The sequence below is a fragment of the Oryctolagus cuniculus genome, chromosome 12 (assembly GCF_051225735.1).
Source record: "Oryctolagus cuniculus isolate XC-2025 breed Fujian yellow rabbit chromosome 12, ASM5122573v1, whole genome shotgun sequence".
Classification (NCBI taxonomy): Eukaryota; Metazoa; Chordata; class Mammalia; order Lagomorpha; family Leporidae; genus Oryctolagus; species Oryctolagus cuniculus.
In genome coordinates, this window is record NC_142878.1 from 14,393,085 (window position 1) to 14,414,047 (window position 20,963).

General features: G+C 39.6%; 1 protein-coding gene across 28 annotated transcripts in view; it reads right to left on the reverse strand.

The window, feature by feature from the left end:
• The window catches only part of UBE3A (ubiquitin protein ligase E3A), a 97,818-nt gene that overhangs the window by 63,224 nt on the left and 13,631 nt on the right, over nt 1-20,963 (reverse strand). For 14 of the 28 annotated variants that reach the window (XM_089309219.1, XM_089309226.1, XM_089309224.1 and 11 more), the window contains exon 2: nt 19,938-19,973. The exons of the other annotated variants lie outside the window; for them this stretch is intronic. The gene's annotated coding sequence lies outside the window, so the exon portion shown is untranslated. The remainder of the gene's footprint in view (nt 1-19,937; nt 19,974-20,963) is intronic. 28 annotated transcript variants of the gene reach the window in all.

Here is a 20,963-nt window from a genome sequence, read left to right on the forward strand (position 1 = left end):
TAAAGCTCCATGTTAAAACTAAATTTTGTCCATTTATATTTCACATTTGACCAAAAACTGACCAAACTTTTAAGTTTTCTGGCCCTTAGGCTGTTCTGTTTCAAGGCCATTCTGCAGTTAAGACTAAGAAAAGGGGACGGCGCTGTGGCGTAGCAGGTAAAGTCACCGCTTGCAGTGTCCACATCCTATATGGGCGGCGGTTCGAGTCCCAGCTGCTACACTTCCAATCCAGCTCTTGCTGTGGCCTGGGAAAGCAGTGGAAAATGGCCCAAGTCCTTGGGCCACTGCACCCACGTGGGAGACCCAGAAGAAACTCCTGGTTCCTGGCTTTGGATTGGCTTAGTTCCAGCCATTGCGGCCAATCGGGGAGTGAACCAGCGGATAGAAGACCTCTCTCTCTCTCTCTCTCTCTGCCTCTCCTCCTCTCTCTCTGTGTAACTTTCATATAAATGGGGAAAAAAATAAAAAATAAGTTTAAAAAGACTAAGAAAAGTTTTAAAAATGGCTCTCACATAGTACTTGCAACATAATTCCATTTACTCTTAACTTAGTGTGCCACTATCTTGTTCCCCTTCAAATGCCAGAAAAACCTTAAATTCATCAGCTCAGCTGCTAATACATAAAACCTTCCACCTACTGAAATTTTTCTTATAAAAGTCATCATCATTCTTGTATATTCCACATGCTGTGATTCCTTAGTCCTATTTAATTTCTGTAGCATCATTATCACTCAATCACTCCTTACTTTCCCCAGCTTCCCTAATGCTGTACCTACCCATGCTCCTTTACCTAAAAACAAGTAGATTTTCCACTAGTTCATCTTCACACCCTTCACTGGCCATTCTCCAAGTTTCTATCAACAGTCATTTTTCTAAAACCAATTATCTTTTCTAAATCAAGTATCAGTGCAGTGTCATCCACTCCCATAGCATCTTATACTGAAGACCTCTAGGTCTACATCTTTAAATCTTTATCTCTTAAGTGATAAGTCTATAACTCCCAATTACAAATGGTATACAACTACTCAAAGTATAATTAGCACTTAATGCCAGTATATCTAAAATCAGATTCATTTCCCAAATACTTATGCACTCTATATATTCCTAATCTTACTGTCCTCCTAGCTATAATTAAATATTTGGTGCCCAGGACAGCATTTTGGTATAGGTGGTAAAGCCACCCCTATAATACCGGCATCCCACATGGGCGTGGGTCATGTCCCAGCTGCTTCATTTCCAACCCAGCTCCCTGTTAATAGGCTGGGAAATGCAGCAAAAAGATGGCCCAAGTGTCTGAGCCCCTGCCACCCAAGTAGGAGACCAGATGAGACCCTGGCTTTGGCCTGGCCCAGTGTGGGCCTTTGCAGCCATCTATGCAGTAAACCAGCAGGTGGAAGATCTTCTCTTGACTTTCAAAATAGACAGATAAATCTTAAAAACAAAAAGGGTACCAACTTTTGTATTTCTCGTCATTTTTATTTAGTCTAACCATTACTCATCAGTTTTCAAATTCTTAAAAGTTATCCATTCAAAATCTGTCAAGTAGATTTTGAATGCTTATTAGGGTAGATGAAAATGAAGTAGTAAAGAAACTAAACAATCTTCTCTTTATGTGATGGTAGTGGAGGGTGGAGGAGGTGGGCACAAATAATAGAAACCACAATAAATCATAACTACAATATGTAGTTAAGTGTTGTTAATGAAAAAAACAAGGTTTGTAAATATGCATTTATAAAAGAGTCCTAACAGTTTGGGGGCGAGGGGAAGATACTCTTCCTTGGGGACGGGCAGACACACAAAGTAAATCCTGTGAGAAAATGATAGCATTATTAGTCCAGTGATTCAAATCAGAAAAGTCATATTTTTCAGTACAAACTGTTCACCAAGTGTTACCAATACTACCACAGGAACTCAACCCAAATTTCTACACCATCCCTAGTTTTTCTTGACAGTTTTTTCAGTTGTTTCTATGATAAAGTCAAATCTCCTTATCTCATCAAAATAAACACAAGTTAGCCAAACCTTCCCATTCATAGTAACTTCTTCTAGTATAGAACTTTGAGAAATATTTTACACTTGCACTGTCTGAAAATTTTCAGGGGACCCGTGCCGTGGCGCAGTAGGTGCATTCTCCACCTGCAGAACCTGGCACCTCATATAGGGGCCGGCGCTGTGGCGCAGCGGGTTAATGCCCTGTCCTGAGGCGCCGGAATCCCATATGGGCACTGGTTCTAGTCCTGACTGCTCCTCCTCCAATCCAGCTCTCTGCCGTGGCCTGGGAAGGCAGTGGAAAATGGCCCAAGTCCTTGGGCCCATGCACCCACGTGGGAGACCTGGAGGAAGCTCCTGGCTCCTGATCAGGTGCAGCTCTGGCCATTGCGGCCAACTGGGGAGTGAACCAGCGGATGGAAGACCTCCCTCCCTCCCTCTCTGCCTTTTCTGTAACTCTTTCAAATAAATAAATCAATCTTAAAAAAGGAAAGAAAATGTTCAAAGAATAAACATCATACCAAGGAAGAAATTTTGAGGGGCCAGCACTGTGTAGGCCACTGCCTACACTGCTGCTATCCCATATGGGAGTGCCGGTTCAAGTCCCCCTGCTAATGTGGTTGGGAAAAAAAATGCCCAAGTACTTGGGTCCCTGTCACCCACATAGCAGACCAAGATGAAGTTCCTGGCTTTGGCCTGTCCCAGGCCCAAACACTGTAGACATTTGAGGAATTAACCCCCAGATGGAGGATCTCTTTCTAGTTCTCTCTATCTCCCTGTCACACTGCCTTTCAAATAAATAAGACAGATCTTGCCAAAAGATCTTTGAGGTGACATTGAGGTGACCTGCTTCCTGTCCTTTAACTAGTAAATGCCATGCACATGGGAAACCTGGATGGTGTTTTGGGCCTGGCTTTAGCCTGTCCAGCTCTGGCCATTGTGGCCATTCAGTGAGTGAACCAGTATGTTCTTTTTGTGTCACTCTACCTATCAAATGAATCTTTAATAAAGAAAGACAGAAAGAAAAGACAGACACACACACAGACAGAAAGAAAGAAAGAAAGATTCAAACCCGAATGTGTGTGCTTCTGAAGGCCATGCTCATTCCCTTTTACTTCTAATTTATAACTCACAGAATTTTATCTTTGAGGTATCTCTCTCTCTCTCTCTCTTTTTTTTTTTTTTTTTTTTTGACAGGCAGAGTGGACAGTGAGAGAGAGACAGAGAGAAAGGTCTTCCTTTGCCGTTGGTTCACCCTCCAATGGCCGCCGTGGCCAGCGCACCGCGCTGATCCAATGGCAGGAGCCAGGTACTTCTCCTGGTCTCCCATGGGGTGCAGGGCCCAAGCACTTGGGCCATCCTCCACTGCACTCCCTGGCCACAGCAGAGAGCTGGCCTGGAAGAGGGGCAACCGGGACAGAATCCGGCGCCCCAACCGGGACTAGAACCCGGTGTGCCGGCGCCGCAAGGCGGAGGATTAGCCTAGTGAGCCGTGGCACCGGCCTCTGCTTCTTTTCCTATGCTTACCAGCAGTCATACAGAGCAGAGCACCTCTATCTGGTTTTCCCTTTTGCCTTTATCCAAATATTATTAGTTATTAGAATAATAAAAAGGATTATCTTCCTGAAAAAATATAATTTGGTCCTGTAACTATATTCAAAAGCTTCTATGCCTTCCCAACACCAATACAACAAATTTCAAACCCCTTCATACATTATTACTTAAAGCCCTGGCCACATGGGCATCATTCATCTAAGCATTACTCAAATGACATTACCAACATGAACAACATGGTGACAACAAATCAGTAAAGCCATCTTGAGTCTCAGACCTCCATTTTAACCTCTGTCTCACAGGAGGATGCTGAATTCCCACCAAAGTAACAGGACTCATCAAAAAATTAAGTGCTATCACAAGTCTTATTTAAGATTTATTTATTTGAAAGGCAGTTACAGAGACAGAGACAGAGAGAGAAATATCCTCCATCCCAGATAACTACAACAGCCAGGGTTAGGTCAGACAGAAGTCAGAAGCTTCATCCTATCTCCTACATGGGTGCAGTACAGGTATACATGGGTGCACAAAGACTTGAAACATCTTCTGCTGTTTTTCCAGGTGCATTAGCAGGGAGCTGAATTGGAAATGGAGCAGCCAAGACTTGAACCAGTACCTGTATGGGATGCTGGCATTGCAGGTGGCACCACAACTCCAGCTCCTATCACAAGTTTTCTGATAAGGTGGGAAAGACCAGCAGGATGCCTTAGAGACAAACTACTAAAAGCATACATAAAGAAATGTAACACAGATTCTAGACAATCCCATCTGACTTGTGTGTTGTTTTTTTTGTTTGTTTGTTTTTTGACAGGCAGAGTGGACAGTGAGAGAGAGACAGAGAGAAAGGTCTTCTTTTTGCCGTTGGTTCACCCTCCAATGGCCGGCGCACCGCGCTGATCTGATGGCAGGAGCCAGGTGCTTATCCTAGTGCAGGGCCCAAGCACTTGGGCCATCCTCCACTGCACTCCCTGGCCACAGCAGAGAGCTGGCCTGCAAGAAGGGCAACCGGGACAGAATCCGGTGCCCCGACCGGGACTAGAACCCGGTGTGCCGGCGCTGCAAGGCGGAGGATTAGCCTAGTGAGCCGCGGCGCCGGCCCCATCTGACTTGTAAATATGTAAAATCTAGCCCCTCTCTGTACCCCTGTGCAGAAATCTTTGCTGTAGTTTTGCCCATACTGCTGTTCTGCCCCAACATGGAAACTAGCATGTAAGGTGCCCCAATAAACCCTTTTATTCTTGTAGAGTTTCTTTCTTCATTCTTCAGACGCAGGATTTCTTCTCAGTTTGGGAGACATTACATGATCCACCAACATTCAGACACAAACCTAGTACTGTCGCTGAATTACTGGTTATCTGTATTCTGATTTCAATACTTTGGCTTATTAAGATACTAATACTTCTGTGACTTTTGCAACCCTTACTCCAAAGTCATCTACCATGTAGTGTTGAAACCCTACTCTTTGAGACTGGATTAAGATGGTGAAGTAGGGAGGGAGCTTACTGCTCTAGTCTAGGAGAAGATAGTTTAAAAAGGAAAAAAAAAAAAAAAAAAAAAGGAGAGAATGCAGTCTCTGGGAAGTTCGGGAGAAAACAGCAGAGGAAACTCCACACAAATTAGAGGGACACAGTGGACCTACGTGGAGGACGAGGACGTGCACAACTCAGGACCACAGCAGCCAAGAGCATCCTCACCAACTCTAAAATAGTGAGGTAAGACCAGACCCTGGCAGCCCAAGTCACTGGCAATAAAGCTGCAGGAAGAGCCTGGAGGGAATCTGGCTTGGAGCTCTGTGGAGGATAGTGTACCTGGCAAACTAGAGGAGGGGAAAAAAAAAAAAAAAAAAAGGCGGGAGGAGAGGGGACGGGGAGATGTGCACGGTTCTCTCTCCCCATACACCCTTCAACGACATCCCTGTAACAAGCTAATAAACAGCAGGTGCCATTTTGGACATACATTAACAGCTGCACCAGCTTCTGTCCTTGCCTGGCCAGGCGGAGACTCCAGGGTTTGGTGGGGAGAACTGATAGGGGGCTGGGTGCTTGTGACTGTAGGAGGCTTTTTTTGCTGGGACTGTGAAAACACTGAGGATGTGTAGGAGGGTTCTGGGTGCGGCTGGAACTTTGGGCAGTCACTGTGGGAGCCTCCACATGTTCAGGGCTCCCCAGTTCCCTGGTGAGGGACTCTGCTGGGGAATCTGTGCTTAGACCAAGGACTATACAGATCCTTTGTGTGATCCTTGTGGCAGCGTGGACAAATATTATAGCCCAAGGAACTGGTCTTCTTTGAGGAGAGGGGGTAAGCTGAGTCTACGCCAACAGAGCAGAACAAACCACTCTTCTAATTAAAAAAAGAGAGAGACTGACTGACTTAACCACACTCAACCTAGATGTCACCTTGGAAACTCCCTTCACCCTAGAGTTCCAACAAAGCTCCCTGGCCACACCCACCATAGGCCTCTAGGTATTCACTGAAAAAATAGAAACTACACTAATCCACAGAGGTATAATCCAAAGATAAAAGCCACAGCAGAGAAAATTCAAAGAAATCAAAAAGTATCTGCACAAATGCCGCACAATGAACACACTGATTCAAGAAACACTAAGGAACACAACATGATGCCCGCAAAAGAATAAAACACTTCAATACCAGATTGTGAAGATGAAAAGACTGAAGAAATACCAGAAATAGAATTCAAAAAATTGATCACAGGATTACTTAGAAGTAATCAGAAGAAAATGCACGAACTAGTAAAATCCTTACATGACAAAAAAATTTCTCCCATGAAATTGAGTTCTTAAATCAAAATGAAATCTTGGAAATGAAGAATTCAATAGAACAAATAAACACAGTGGAAAGCCTTAACAACAGAATCAGAAGAATATCCAAATTAGAAGACAAATCGCAGGAAATTATTCACTCAGAACAAAAACAAGAAGAAATTAGAAAACTAAAAAACACTGTTGGGAATCCACAGGATATCATCAAATGACCAAACACACGGGTTCTAGGAATTCCTGAAGGCATAGAAAGAAACAAATGATAGAAGGACTTTTAAGTGAAATAATAACAGAAAACTTACCTAATTTGTAGAAATAAAGGGATATCCAAGTACAGGAAGCACACAGAACCCCTAATAGACAAGACCAGAAAAGATCTTCACCATGACACATTGTATTCAAACTTTCCACAGTAAAACAAAGATTCTAAAATGTGCATCAGAGAATTGCCAGATTACTATCAGAACATCTCCAATTAGACTCACAGCAACAATGAGAGCACTATGTAATGATTAAGGGATCAATTCAAGGAGAAGATGTAACTATTCTAAATGTATATTCACTTAATTGAAGGGCATCTGGCTATTTAAAAGAAATGTTAATGGGGCTAAAGGGAGACATAGACTCAAATACAATAGTAATAGAGGACTTCAATACCCCACTTTCAGAAGTGCACAGATCTACCAGACAGAAAATCAGCAAGGAAACAACAGAATTAATCAGCACTATTGACCAAACAAACCTAACAGATATCTACAAAACTTACCATGCTACAGCTGTGGAATATATATTCTCCTCAGCAGTGCACAGAACCTTCTCTAGGATTAACCACATGTTGGATCAAAAAGCAAGTGTCAGCAAATTCAAAAAACTCAAAATATATCATGCATCTTCTCAGACCATGATGGAATGAAGCTAGAAATCAGCAACTCAGGAATCTCTAGAACATATGCAAACACATGGAGACTAAACAACATGCTCCTGAATGAACACTGGGTCACTGAAGAAATCAAAAGAGAAATCAATCGGGGCTGTCGCTGTGGCAGGAAAATCCGCCACCTGCAGTGCCAACATCCCATATGGGCGCTGGTTCAAGTCCCAGGTGTTCTACTTCTGATCCAGCTCTCTGCTATGGCCTGTGAAAGCAGTATAAGATGGCCCAAGTCCCTGGGTCCCTGTACCCACATGGACAACTCGGAAGAAACTCCTGGCTCCTGGATTTGGATGGGCATAGCTCCAGTCGTTGCGGCCAATTGGGGAGTGAACCAGCGGACAGATGACCTCTCTTTTTTTTTCTTTCTCTCTCTTTGCTTCTCCTCCTCTCTGTGTGTAATAATTTCAAATAAATAAATCTTTAAAAAAAAAGAAATCAAAAAATTGCTGGAAACAAATGAAGATGACAATTCAACATATCAACACTTGTGGGGTTGGGGGCAGCATTGTGGCACAGTGGGCAGGGCTGCCACCTGAAGTGCCAGCATCCCATATGGGCGCCGGTTCGAGTCCTGGCTACTCCACTTCTGATCTGGCTCTGTGCTACAGCTTAGGAAAGCAATGGAGTTGGCTCAAGTCCTTGGGCCATTGACTCGTGGGAGACCCAGAAGAGGCTCTTGGCTTTAGAACGGCGCAGCTCCATCCATTGTGGCCAGTTGGGAAGTGAACCAGCGGATGCAGGACCCCCCCCCCCTCTCTTTCAAATAAATAAATCTTATTAAAAAAAAAAAAATCCAATGAATACTTTAAAAAAAAAAAAACCTATGGGATACAGTAAAAATAGTGTTAAGAGGAAAGTTTATAGCAATTGGTGCCTACATCAAGAAACTGGAACGGGACCAAATAAATGAACTATCAATGAATCTCAAGTATCTAGAAAAACATCAGCAAACCCAACCAAAAACTAGGAGAAAAGAAATAATTAAAATTAGAGAAGAAATCAATGAAGCTGAAATAACAATTTGACGTTCTTGTTTATGGCGTCAGTAATCTCCCTAGGCTCTAGTCATGAGTTGCCAAGGCTATGGAAGCCTTTTGAGTTTGCCAGCTTCGATGTTATTCAGACAGGGTCATAGTCTGGTTTTTTGAAAAAATACACACAACTGACACACAATTGCCCAACTAATCAAAAAAAGGAAAGACCCAAATTAATAAAATTAGAAATGAAAAAGGAAATGTAACAACAGACAACACAGAAATTAAAAGAATCATCAGAAATTACTACAAAAACTGTATTCCAACAAACTGGGAAACCTGTAAGAAATGAACAGATTCCTGAACACATACAACCTACCTAAATTAAGCCATGAAAACACAGAAAACCTAAACAGAACCATAACAAAGACAGAAACATCTGCCCAACAAAGAAAAGCACAGCACCAGATGGATTCATCGCTGAATTCTACCAGACATTTAATGAATAACAAATTCCAATTCTTCTCAAGCTATTCAAAAAAACTGAAAGGGAGGGAATCCTCCCAAATTCTTTCTATGAAGCCAGCATCACCTTAATTCCTAAACCTGAAAAAGATGCAACAAAGAAAAAGAATTACAGACCAATTTCCCTGACAAATATAGATGCAAAACTCAACAAAATTCTAGCCAATCGAATCCAACAGAACTTCAGAAAGATCATCCACCCAGAACAAGTGTGATTTATCCCTGCTATGTAGATAATGTTCAATATTCTCAAATCAATGTGCTACACCACATTAACAAACTATTGAACAAAAACTATATGCTTTTCTCAATAGATGCTGAGAAAGCATAATAAAATACAACATGAAAACTCTAAGCAAATTGGGTATAGAAGGAACACTCCTCAACACAATCAATGCAATTTATAACAAATCCACGGTCAGAATCATACTGAATGGGGAAAAGTTGGAAGCATTCCCGCTGACATCTAGAACCAAACAAGGATGCCCTCACTCACCACAACTATTTTTTTTTTTTTAATTATTTGACAGGTAGAATTATAGACTGAGAGAGACAGAGAAAAAGGTCATCCTTCCATTGGTTCACTCTCCAAATGGCCGCCACAGCCAGCACTGCACCAATTCGAAGCCAGGAGCCAGCTGCTTCATCCTGGTCTCCTATGCGGGTGCAGGTGCCCAAGGACCTGAGCCGTCCTCCACTGCCCTCCCGGGCCACAGCAGAGAGCTGGACTGGAAGAGGAGAAACTGGGACTAAAACCCGGTGCCCATATGGGATGCCAGTGCCACAAGCAGAGGATTAACCAAGTGAGCAATGGCGCCGGCCCTTCACCATCGCTATTCAGTAGTCCTGGAAATTTTAGCCAGAGCTATTAGGTAAAAAAAAAAAAAAAAAAAAAAATCAAAGGTAAACAAATTGGAAAGGAGGAAATCAAACTACCTTATTTCCAGATGACATAATTCTATATATAGGGGATCCAAAAGACTCCACCAAGAGACTATTGGAACTCATAGAAGAGTTTCGTAAAGTAGCCAGATATAAAAATCAACACACAAAATTCAACACAGTCTTTGTATACACAGGCAATGCCACAGCAGAGTAACAGCTTCTAAGATCAATACCATTCACAATAGCTACCCAAAAAACCAAATACCATGGAATAAATTTAAACAAGGATGTCAAGAGCTCTAAGATGAGAATTAAAATACATTAAAGAAGAAACAGAACATACCTTCTAGTATTTTTTTTTTGTTCTAGTACTATTGGTTGAACTCTGTAATTAACACACAATTATTCTTAGGTGTTTAAATTTAACTGAAAAGTGATCCCTGTTAAATATAAGAGTGGGAATAAGAGAGGGAAGAGATGTACAGTTTGGGACATGCTCAATCGGACTTGCCCCAAATGGTGGAGTTAGAAATGTGCCAGAGGATTCCAATAAAATCCCATCAAGGTTGCATGTACCAAAGCCATCTCACTAGTCCAAGTGATCAATTTCAGTTCACAATGGATCTTACTAATAGGTCTAAGATTCAAAGGGATCACACAAACAAGACTAGCGTCTGCTAATACTAACTGATAGAATCAAAAAGGGAGAGAACGATCCATCATAGGAAGCGGGATACACAGCAGACTCATAGAATGGCAGATGTCCTAAACAGCACTCTGGCCTCAGAATCAGCCCTTAAGGCATTCTTATCTGGCTGAAGAGCCCATAAGAGTATTTTAGGAATGGAAAGCCAAGACACTCTGGCAAAAAAAAAAAAAAACAAAAACAAACCACAAAAACACAAACACCTAAATGAAAGATCTCTGCGAGTGAGATCCCAGTGCAAAGAACAGGCCATCAAAGAAGGAGGTACCTTTCTCTGAAGGGAGGAGAGAACTTCCACTTTGACTATGACCCTGTCTGAATAACATCGAAGCTGGCAAACTCAAAAGGCTTCCATAGCCTTGGCAACTCATGACTAGAGCCTAGGGAGATTACTGACGCCATAAACAAGAACGTCAAATTGTTAAGTCAACAACAGGAGTCACTGTGTACTTACTTCTCATGTGGGATCTGTCCTTAGTGTGTTGTCCAATGTGAAGTAATGCTATAACTAGCACTTAAACAGTATTTTACACTTTGTGTTTCTGTGTGGGTGCGAACTGATGAAATCTTTACTTAATATATACTAAATCGATCTTCTGTATATAAAAAGAATTGAAAATGAATCTTGATGTGAATGGAATGGGAGAGGGAGTGGAAGATGGGAGGGGTGCGGGTGGGAGGGAAGTTATGGGGGGGAAGCCATTGTAATTCATAAACTGTACTTTGGAAATTTATATTCACTAAATAAAAGTTTAAAAAATTTCAAAAGTAATATATTATTTTTTAAGCCATTGCTGTTCTAAAAAAAAAAAGAAAAGAAAAGAAATAGAAGATACCAAAAACATGGAAAACTCTTCCATGTTCATGGATTGGAAGAATCAATATCAGAAAATGTCCATTTTCCCAAAAGCAATTTACAGATTCAATGCGAGATGAATCAAAATCTGAGACATTCACTCAGATACAGAAAGAATGATGCTGAATGACTTTCAAGAGCCCTTGTCTTGACTGCTGAGGAACAGTTTTTCTTTTTGTTTTTTTTTTTTTTTCTCTCCCCTCCCCTACCAAAAAAAAAAAAAAAAAAAAGAATCAGGATCCATGACCTAATAAAAGATCCTGAGACAGAGTTCCAAATATGAATATGTTATACAGATTTTAAAAAAAGAGGCCGGTGCCACGGCTCACTAGGCTAATCCTCTGCCTTGCGGCGCCGGCACACCGGGTTCTAGTCCCAGTCGGGGCGCCGGATTCTGTCCCGGTTGCCCCTCTTCCAGGCCAGCTCTCTGCTATGGCCAGGGAGTGCAGTGGAAAATGGCCCAAGTGCTTGGGCCCTGCACCCCATGGGAGACCAGGATAAGTACCTGGCTCCAGCCATCGGATCAGCGTGGTGCGCCGGCTGCAGCGCACCAGCCACGGCGGTCATTGGAGGGTGAACCAACGGCAAAGGAAGACCTTTTTTCTGTCTCTCTCTCTCTCTCACTGTCCACTCTGCCTGTCAAAAAATAAAAATAAAAAAATAAATAATAAATAAAAAAGATGATTTTCGCAAGTAACACAAATGCCTACTTAACAAATGTTTATTTCAGAAAATAATGTGTTAGAATAATCAAAATCTTGTTTCTAATAGAAAAATAATGTTCTTTTCTCCCAGTCTGCTCTATCATTAGTGCATAACACAATAAACATAATAAAAATATACCTCCTTCAAATATCTCTGACAGCAATTATATACACTAAATATAAGTATATTCTATGACTTAAAATTTCCATCCCTCAGTATACATCAAACAGAACGAGTACATATGTTCACAAGAAAACATTCACTGGAATGTTTAGAATGGCAATGTTCTTTAATAGCCACAAAAAATGACTAAAATATCCATCAACATAACTGTGGTATATTACTAAAACAGAGTACTAACATTAACACACATAAACAATCAATTACTACAGTCAACAATGTGGGTGCAATCTCACAAATATGCTAAATAAAAAATGCCAGACACAATCACATATGACCCCTCAATCATGATGGGGTTAAACCAAATAAATCCATTATAACTGGAAAATATAAGTCTACAACACATTTAATAGATTGAACCTACCAAACATTACAGCTTAGCAACAAAGGATAGTAGAACCCCTCGTCTATGAAGGAGATATTCTAAGACACACCCCCAATAAAGTGTACAGAGAGTACTGAAACCTACTTACAAGTAAATTGTTTTTTCCTAGCTATACATACCTATAACAAAGCTTAGTTAATAAATTAGGCACAGTAAGAAATTATCAACAACAGTAAAACAATAATTCTAACACTATATTGTTGTTACATAAATGTGGTCTCTGAGTATTTTGTTTTAATGCATTCACCCTTCACATGATGATTTGAGAGGATACTTAAAGGAAGCACTTCAAAGCTTCTCATTTATTCAGATTGCCAGTATCCTTACTCTTGCACTTTGGGTCCATTATTAAGTAAAACAAGGGCAACCTGAATTTAAAAGCACTGCCATAAATGTGAGTCCTTATGGTAACCTAGAGAGTTACTGATTAATGATGAGGTAGACTACACAGAATGGGTACTCTGAACAGAGTTATGATTCATCTCCCAGTCAGATGGAGGACAGCAGGAAATTTGATCATTTTGCTCAGAATAGCAATTTTTTTTTGACAGGCAGTTAGTGACAGAGAGAGAGACAGACAGACAGAGAGGTCTTCCTTCTGTTGGTTCACTCCAAAATGGCCCCTACGGCCGGCATACCGCGCCAAAAGCCAGGAGCCAGGTGATTCCTCCTGATCTCCCATGTGGGTGCAGGGCCCAAGGACTTGGGCCATCCTCCACTGCCTTCCCAGGCCACAGCAGAGAGTTGGACTGGAAGAGGAACAACCGGGACAGAACCCAGGGTGTCGGCGCCGCAGGCAGAGGATTAGCCAAGTAAGCCACAGCGCAGGCCTCAGAATAGCAATTTTTAAATTAAAAAATTATTTGTCTTTCTAGCTCTCTACTTAATATTTCAGATTGTGGTTGATCACGGGTAATTTAAGGAAAATGAAATCATAGTTAAGGAAAGACTACTGTAGACTAGATTATCAGTCATTCACTCTCATGTCTGTATGCCTGACAAGGAACTGAATCCTGTTGCTGCTGCTGCTGCTGCTGCTGCTGCTGCTGAATCACATACACTGCTAACCCAGGAGAAGATAAAAATTCAAAGTACAGTTTCTATCCTGTATATATGGCTTTTGTACCACTGTAAAGTCAAAAACATTCTAAGTCAAACTACAATGAATGTGACAGAGTCTAGTCACAAACAGTATAAAGCCAGGAAAAATTACGCTATTAAAGTCAAGATATCACACTTGAGGGCAATTCAGAGGAGCTGCTACTCTTTTTCTGAAGACTGGCTAAACAAGTGTTCAGCGTAAAAATTCAACAAATACCACATTATAATCAAAAAGGATTCAAAGAGAAAAATCCAGACAGAATACTAGAAAAGCACACAAGTAGAACAGAAAGTGCAAAAAATGATTCAAGCAAACATACCAGTTGCTTCCTGTGAAAAGCAAGAATTTTCAAATACTAGATTAACAGTACATCAATGGGATCCATGAAAGGAGAAAAGAAAAAGGGGGGTGGGGCACCAGGAACCAAACCCTAAGTATGTTCTACAGGCACTTCCCAACCTGCAGTCAATGGAGGAGAATCAGAAGCCAGCAGTCTCACTAAGGTGAGAATCAAGAGATCAGAGTTCTGGAGCTGAAGACAGAGTGCCAAAGAGGATGAAAACTATGTGGAGAAAAGAATCCAGAAATCCATCCTTGGGAGGCCTTTGCTGCATACTAACTGTTCACAAGTAAGGCGATAAACTCGGTGAAACTGGAGAAAAGAGGAGCTAAGGAATTAAATACTCCCAGTGCTTAAAAGAACTGGGAGATTCCTAAATTCTCTCCAAACAGAGTGAAGAGAACACATTCAAACTGAGAGGATTAATAAGGGTCACACTTTAGAACTTAGTATCCTTAAAATAAAGCCTTCTCTAGATACACTGTAATGAAGCCTGGAACAGATCAAACTAATCAACAAGTTATTTACCTGGATGCCAAAACATCGCTCAACACTGTCAAAGAAAACAAAATCCAGTCATTCCAAAACAAAATATTACAATGCTCACCATCCCATAAAAAATTACTAACAATGCAAGTCAAAAGGAAAATAAGTCATACAACATAAACAGAAAAGTAATGAACAGAATCACAGGAAAAAAGGAAATGGTAGGGAGAAGAGGTGGTTAAAATACATAGAATAATGGGTTTTGATTTTCCAAATTTGATAAAAACTATAAATGTACAGATCTAAAAGCAGTCAGTCAACCAACCAACCAACCATCTCAAAACTCTCAACTGAATGATCACAAAGAAAAATAGTGATAAAGAAAAAATCTTAAGTCAAAGAAAAAAACTAAGTCTGAGGGGAGAAAAAAATATAATCACAATCTTATCACAAACAAAGAAAAATATACCAACCTACAATTATATATTATCAAATGAAAATATATTCCACAAAATGAAGAAAAATCACTGTACATGCATCAGAATACTACCTCAGAAAGACTGACCATCTCAAATGTGGACAAAGATGTAAAGCAGTTGGCGTTCTCACAAATTGTTCACAGGAATATAAATTAAAACCAATTTAGTGGAAAGACTTGGCATTTAATTATAAAATGAGTCTGTAAAAAATACCTACACTCTACGCTGTTCACCTAAAAGAAAGCAAAACCAATATATGGCCACAAAGAGATTTTCACACAAACTTTCACTGTAGCTTTATTCCTAACAGCTAGGAACTGAAAACAGTTTAGAACAGAAAACAGGCCAAGTGTCCTTTAATAGAATTAAAGTTAAAAATCAACTGAAACCTGCAAAAACAGGGATGAATCTCAAAAACATCATTCAAGGTAAAAACAACATTGTATAAATCATAAGTAATGAAAGATACTCTTTACATGAAGTTCTGGAGCAGGCTAAACTATGATGAAAACAGAAAAATGGTGGTGGGGGGGTGAGGAGGAACAATAAGGAAGGCAGGGGTGTGGGTTCTATACTTGTTAGGACTTTGTTGCAAAAGTGTATGACTTTATCAAAACTCATGGAATAGTAATGCAGCAGGCTAATTATTATTTTCCAAGATGGCCATCCTAACAACACCCATCCCACATGCTCTTCTTAACAACGCAATAGTGGCATTCTTGCATCAAGAGGTGGAGCCTATGACACTTCTTGAAGCTAAATGGTGTTTTTGACCCTTTTGACCAAAAAGTACAGAAGTATATGTTCTGTGACTTTTGAGGCAAAATCATAAAAATGCCATGCTTTTATGCCTTGCTCTTTAAAAGATCCTCACTCTCGGAATCCAGTCATCATGCTGCAAAGGCAGCCATGTAGCACAGAAGCCAAGGAGTCATATGCAGAAGCTACATTTAACTATTCTAGAACACAGCTCTTAGATCACAGCTCCAGCTAAATTCCTGACGATCTGTATCAATCTCTAGATGTGTGAATGAGCAAGTCTTCAGATGATTCTACCTTCCAGGCATCAAGTCAGCCCAGCTGACATGCTAAATTAAAGCCAAGATATCAACTCTGCCATTCCCAGCTCAAATTAAGAGATTCATAAGCAAAATAAATTATGTTTAAGGCACTACATTTGGGATGATTCGTTATACAGCATTAAACACTGGAATAGTATACTACATTCTAATTAATAATACTAAATTACTAAGTTTGTGTTAATATAAACGCTGAAGTTAATGGTGTGTCATATAAACATCTGCAACTTACAATGAGTATCAAAAAATAAGACAAATTAAGAAATACAGTAGGTGGTCAGATTAACAGATATGAGACAAGCAAACAAAATGTTATGGTATTACATTTTACAATTATTTTAACTATTTTAAAGTCTGTAAACTTGAAAATTTTCATGCTAAAATGTTGATGTGTAAAATGAAAATATTTCCATATAAATAGTCAGAATTTTTTATGCCTAATATAACTACACTTTAGAAATACTCAAGAAGGGGAACAGCACTGTGGCATAGCGGATAAGGCCACCGCCTGCAGTGCCAGCATTCCATATGGGCGCCAGTTCAAGTCCCAGCTGCTACACTTCTAATCAAGCTCTCTGCTATGCCCTGAGAAAGCAGCAGAAGATGGCCCAAGTCCTTGGGACCCTATGCCCACATGGGAGACCTGTTAGAAGCTCCAGGCTCCTGGCTTTGGATCAGCCCAGCTCCAGCCACTGCGGCCATTTGAGGAATGAATCAGCATAGAGGACCTCTATGTCTCTCTGAAATAAACTTAAAAAAAAAAAAAAAAAAAGAAGAAGAAGAAGAAGAGGAAGAAGAAGAAGAAATACTAAAGACATAAGGTTGTCATTTGGGACACCCACATTCCATATCAGAGTGCCTGGCTTGAGTTCCCACTGTTCTGCTTCTAATCAGCTTCCTGTGAATGTGCACCCTAGGAATCATAGATGATAGCTCAAGTACTTAGGTCCCTGCCACCAATATGGGAGATCCAGATGGAGTTCTGGGATCCTGACTGTTGCAGGCACTTGGGGAGTGAACCAGCAGGTGGAAGATCTGCTTGTCTCACTCTTCCTTTCAGACAAAAATGAAAATAAATTTTAAAAAAAGATTTAAAAAGAACTAAAGAAAGTTCTTTAAGTAGAAGAATTTGAAGTATCAGTAGAAGGAAACTTGGATCTATAAGCAGGAATCTACAAAAAAGGGGGAAAATTAAAATGGTAAATATGAAGGTAAATAGAAAAATGTTACTGCTAGTTTTTATCATTACTTCTAAAACAATTAAAAGGCATTGTGGTGCAACTGCAGCGCATTAGGATGCTGTCTTGGATGTTGGTTTCCTATTTTGGAGCACCCCAGGAGGCAGATAATGGCTCAACCATTCAGATTTCTGTCACTTGGGAGACCCAGATGGAGCTCCTGCCTCCTGGCTTAGGCCTGGCCCAGCCCTAGCTATCGTGAACATATGGGGAGTGAACCATAGGTGGAAATTCACTTCCTTTCTTCCCAACTCTGCCCTCAATTAAAAACAAACTTCAAAGAAACTTATAAAATCTACTGTATAATTTGTAACATATGGAAATACAAAATAAGACCAAAATAGCAAAAAAAAAAAGGAAGGAGAGGAAGGGAAGAGATATATACTAATGTTCTTACATTATAAACTAAGATGAACTATATTTTGAAGATAAATTGAGATCAAAGTGCATAGTGTAAATCCTACTGTGACTACTAGAGAAAAATTACAGAAGAATAAGTTAACAGAGAAAAAACAAAGTTCAAAAATCTGCTCAATTAATCCAAAAGAAAGCAAAAAAGAATTTACAAAGGAAGAACTGGTAAGGTTAGTGGGAAATAGTCTTAAACATAACCATATTGGCAATTACAATAAATATAAATGGTCTAAACATTCAAGTTAAAAAGCAGAGATTATAGAAGTAAATGGAAAAACAAGATAAACTACATTATCTAAACAGAAACAATAAGAAAGAAGGAGGGGCCACCTGCAGCACCTGCATCCCACATGGGTGAAATGGTCATTTTCTCATTCAAGTATTGTTTATAGCCATTGTCTATATTGCTACTAAACTACAGTGTTTTTGTTTTTACTTGTTAAACTTATTTGGCAAAGCATCAAACCCTTTTTACTGTAATATAAATTTAAAATATCTCAAAAGCTGAAAAAAAAAAGAAAAGGAGAGGGATGAAGGACAGCAGAGTTAGAGGGAAGGAGGAAGGGTATATCATTATATTCTTAGAACTTTATCTAGGAACTATACTGAATTCATTAAAGGAAAAACTCTTAAAACAAGTTATACCTTTTGACCAAGCTTTTAAATCAAAACACGTGCATATAAATTAAACCTCAATAATTTGAACAAAATGTTTTACAACTAAACAAAAAAATCAGCTATTTAAAAAAATCAGAGATTTCAACACTCCTCCCTAATAAAATAAGCAGTGGGTGCTCAAACAGTATTTTTCACTTTGTGTTTCTATGTGGGTGCAAACTGTTGAAATCTTTACTTAATGTATACTAAACTGATCTTCTGTATATATAGAAAATTGAAAATGAATCTTGATATGAATGGAAGGGGAGAGAGCGAGAAAGGGGAGGGTCGTGGGCGGGAGGGAAGTCATGGGGGGGGGGGGAGCCAATGTAATCCATAAGCTGTACTTTGGAAATCTATATTCATTAAATAAAAGTTAAAAAAAAAATAAGCAGTGGTGGCCATTTAGTGGTCAAGATACCACTTGGCACACACATATCCTGTCCCCTAGATTTCAGCTTCCTGCTAATACACAAGATATAAGGCAAAAGATAATGGTTCAAGTACTTGGGTCCCTGCACCCAATGTGGGGAATCCAAACTGAATTCCAGCTCTTGGCTTTGGCCTGGACCAGCCCTAGCTGTTACAGGTATTTACAGAACGAACTGGGGATGGGAAGATCTCTTGTCTGTCTCTCTTCCTTTCAAATAAAACAAAAAAAGCAATAGAATTTTTTAAAATAAATAAGCAGCCAGTAAAGAATACACAGATCTGACAAAGGATTTACACTCTGAAAAGAAAAACACATAAAATATTTGAGCACTTACAAAAGAAGCAAACTTCTTAATAATATTAGTCATTAGGAAAATGTAAATTAAAACTATAAAGACACTTAATACTCACTAGGATGACAAATTACTTTCGTAACCCCAGAAAATAAATTTTATTGATTACCTGGAAAAACTGGGGAGTTTTATTTATACACTGCTGGTAGTGATATAAAATGGTGCAGCCACTGTAGAAAATACAGCAGTTCCTCAAAAATTAAACAATTACCATGCAACCCAACTATTCTGCACCTAAATGTATAACCAAAAGAAGCCAAAGTAGGTATTTCTACACCAAAGTTCATAGTATTATTATTCATACAGCCAAAAATGCAAACAATTCAAATGTAAATCAATAAATGGATAAAACAAAATGTGTTATACACATACATTTTGAAGCATTATTCAACCTAAAAAAAACAAATTCTGTTCCATGCTACAACACTGATGAACTTTAATGATACTCTGCTAATGAAATAAGCCAAATACAAAATATCATGGTTCCTATTGTATGAAAGTACCTAGAAGTTAAATTCACAGGATCAGAAAGTAGAATGGTGATTATCAGGGACTACAGAGGAAGCAATGGGTGGTTACTGTTTAATGAATACATTCAGTTTGGAAACAGTTGTACAATAATGCAAATGTACTTTATGTCTCTGAACTGCCTCTGAAATGGTTAAAATGGTAAACTTTATATTATAGATATAACATTTTTAAAAACGCAATGGAGCTATCACCACAATCATCAGAACATTTACAATCAAAACTGGAGAGTATCAAACACTGAAAAGGATTTGAAGGAACTATATAACTCTCACACATACTGGTGGGAATAAAAAATGGCAATAACCTTTTGGAAAATAGTTCAGCAGTTCCTTATACATTTAAGCATAAACTTACCAAGTGACCCAGTAATTCGAAATTAAGATGTTTACCCTAGAAAAATGAAAACATATGTTCACACAAAGACATGCATACTTTTATTCTTAACAGCCTAAATATGAAAACAATCTAAAGGTTCACCAAAAAATGAATAAACTGTTGTACAGTCACAATGTATTAAAAAACAAATTAGTGATTAATATAAAATGGATAAACGTCAAAAACTAAATGAAAAGATGCCAAAGATATATTGTGCAATTCAATGGATATATAGTTCTAGAACAAGAAAGCTCCCTGATAATGGCCTGGGAAAGGCAGAAGAAGATAGCCCCAAATGTTTGGACCCCTGCTACCCATGTGGGAGACCAGATGAAGCTCCTGGATCTTAGCTTCAGCTTGGCTCAACCCTGGTCATTGCAACCATCTAGGGATTAAACCAGTGGATGGAAGCTCACTTGCTCTCTGTCCCCCCTCCCTCTCTACTTCTGATTTAAAATAAATAAATACCTGAGGGAAAAAAAAAAAGGCAAGAAATCAACAAAAATGAACAATTACATAAGGCTATCTGTAAACATCCAAATATTCTTAAAAGATTTTTTAGCAAGCAAAGCCACTGCCTGCAATGCTGGCATCCTGGATGGGTATTGGTTTATGTCCTGGCTGCTCTACTTCCAATCCAGCTCCTTGATAATACGCCTGGGAAATTAGCAGAAGACAGTCCAAGTACTTGGGCTCCTGCACTCACATAGCAGCAGAGTTAGATGAAGCTCCTGGCTCCTGACTTCAGTCTCGCTCAGCCCTTGCCGATGTGGCCATTTAGGGAGTCAATCAGCAGATGGAAGATCTCTAACTTTCAAATCAATCAATCAGTTTTTTTTTTTTTTTTTTAAGATTTATTTATCTGTTTGAAAGTCAGAGTTACACAGAGAGAGGAGGAGAGGCAGAGAGGTCTTCCATCCACTGGTTCACTCCCCAGATGGCCCCAACAGCCAGAGTTGCACTGATCTGAAGCCAGGAACTTCTTCTGGGGCTCCCACGTGGATG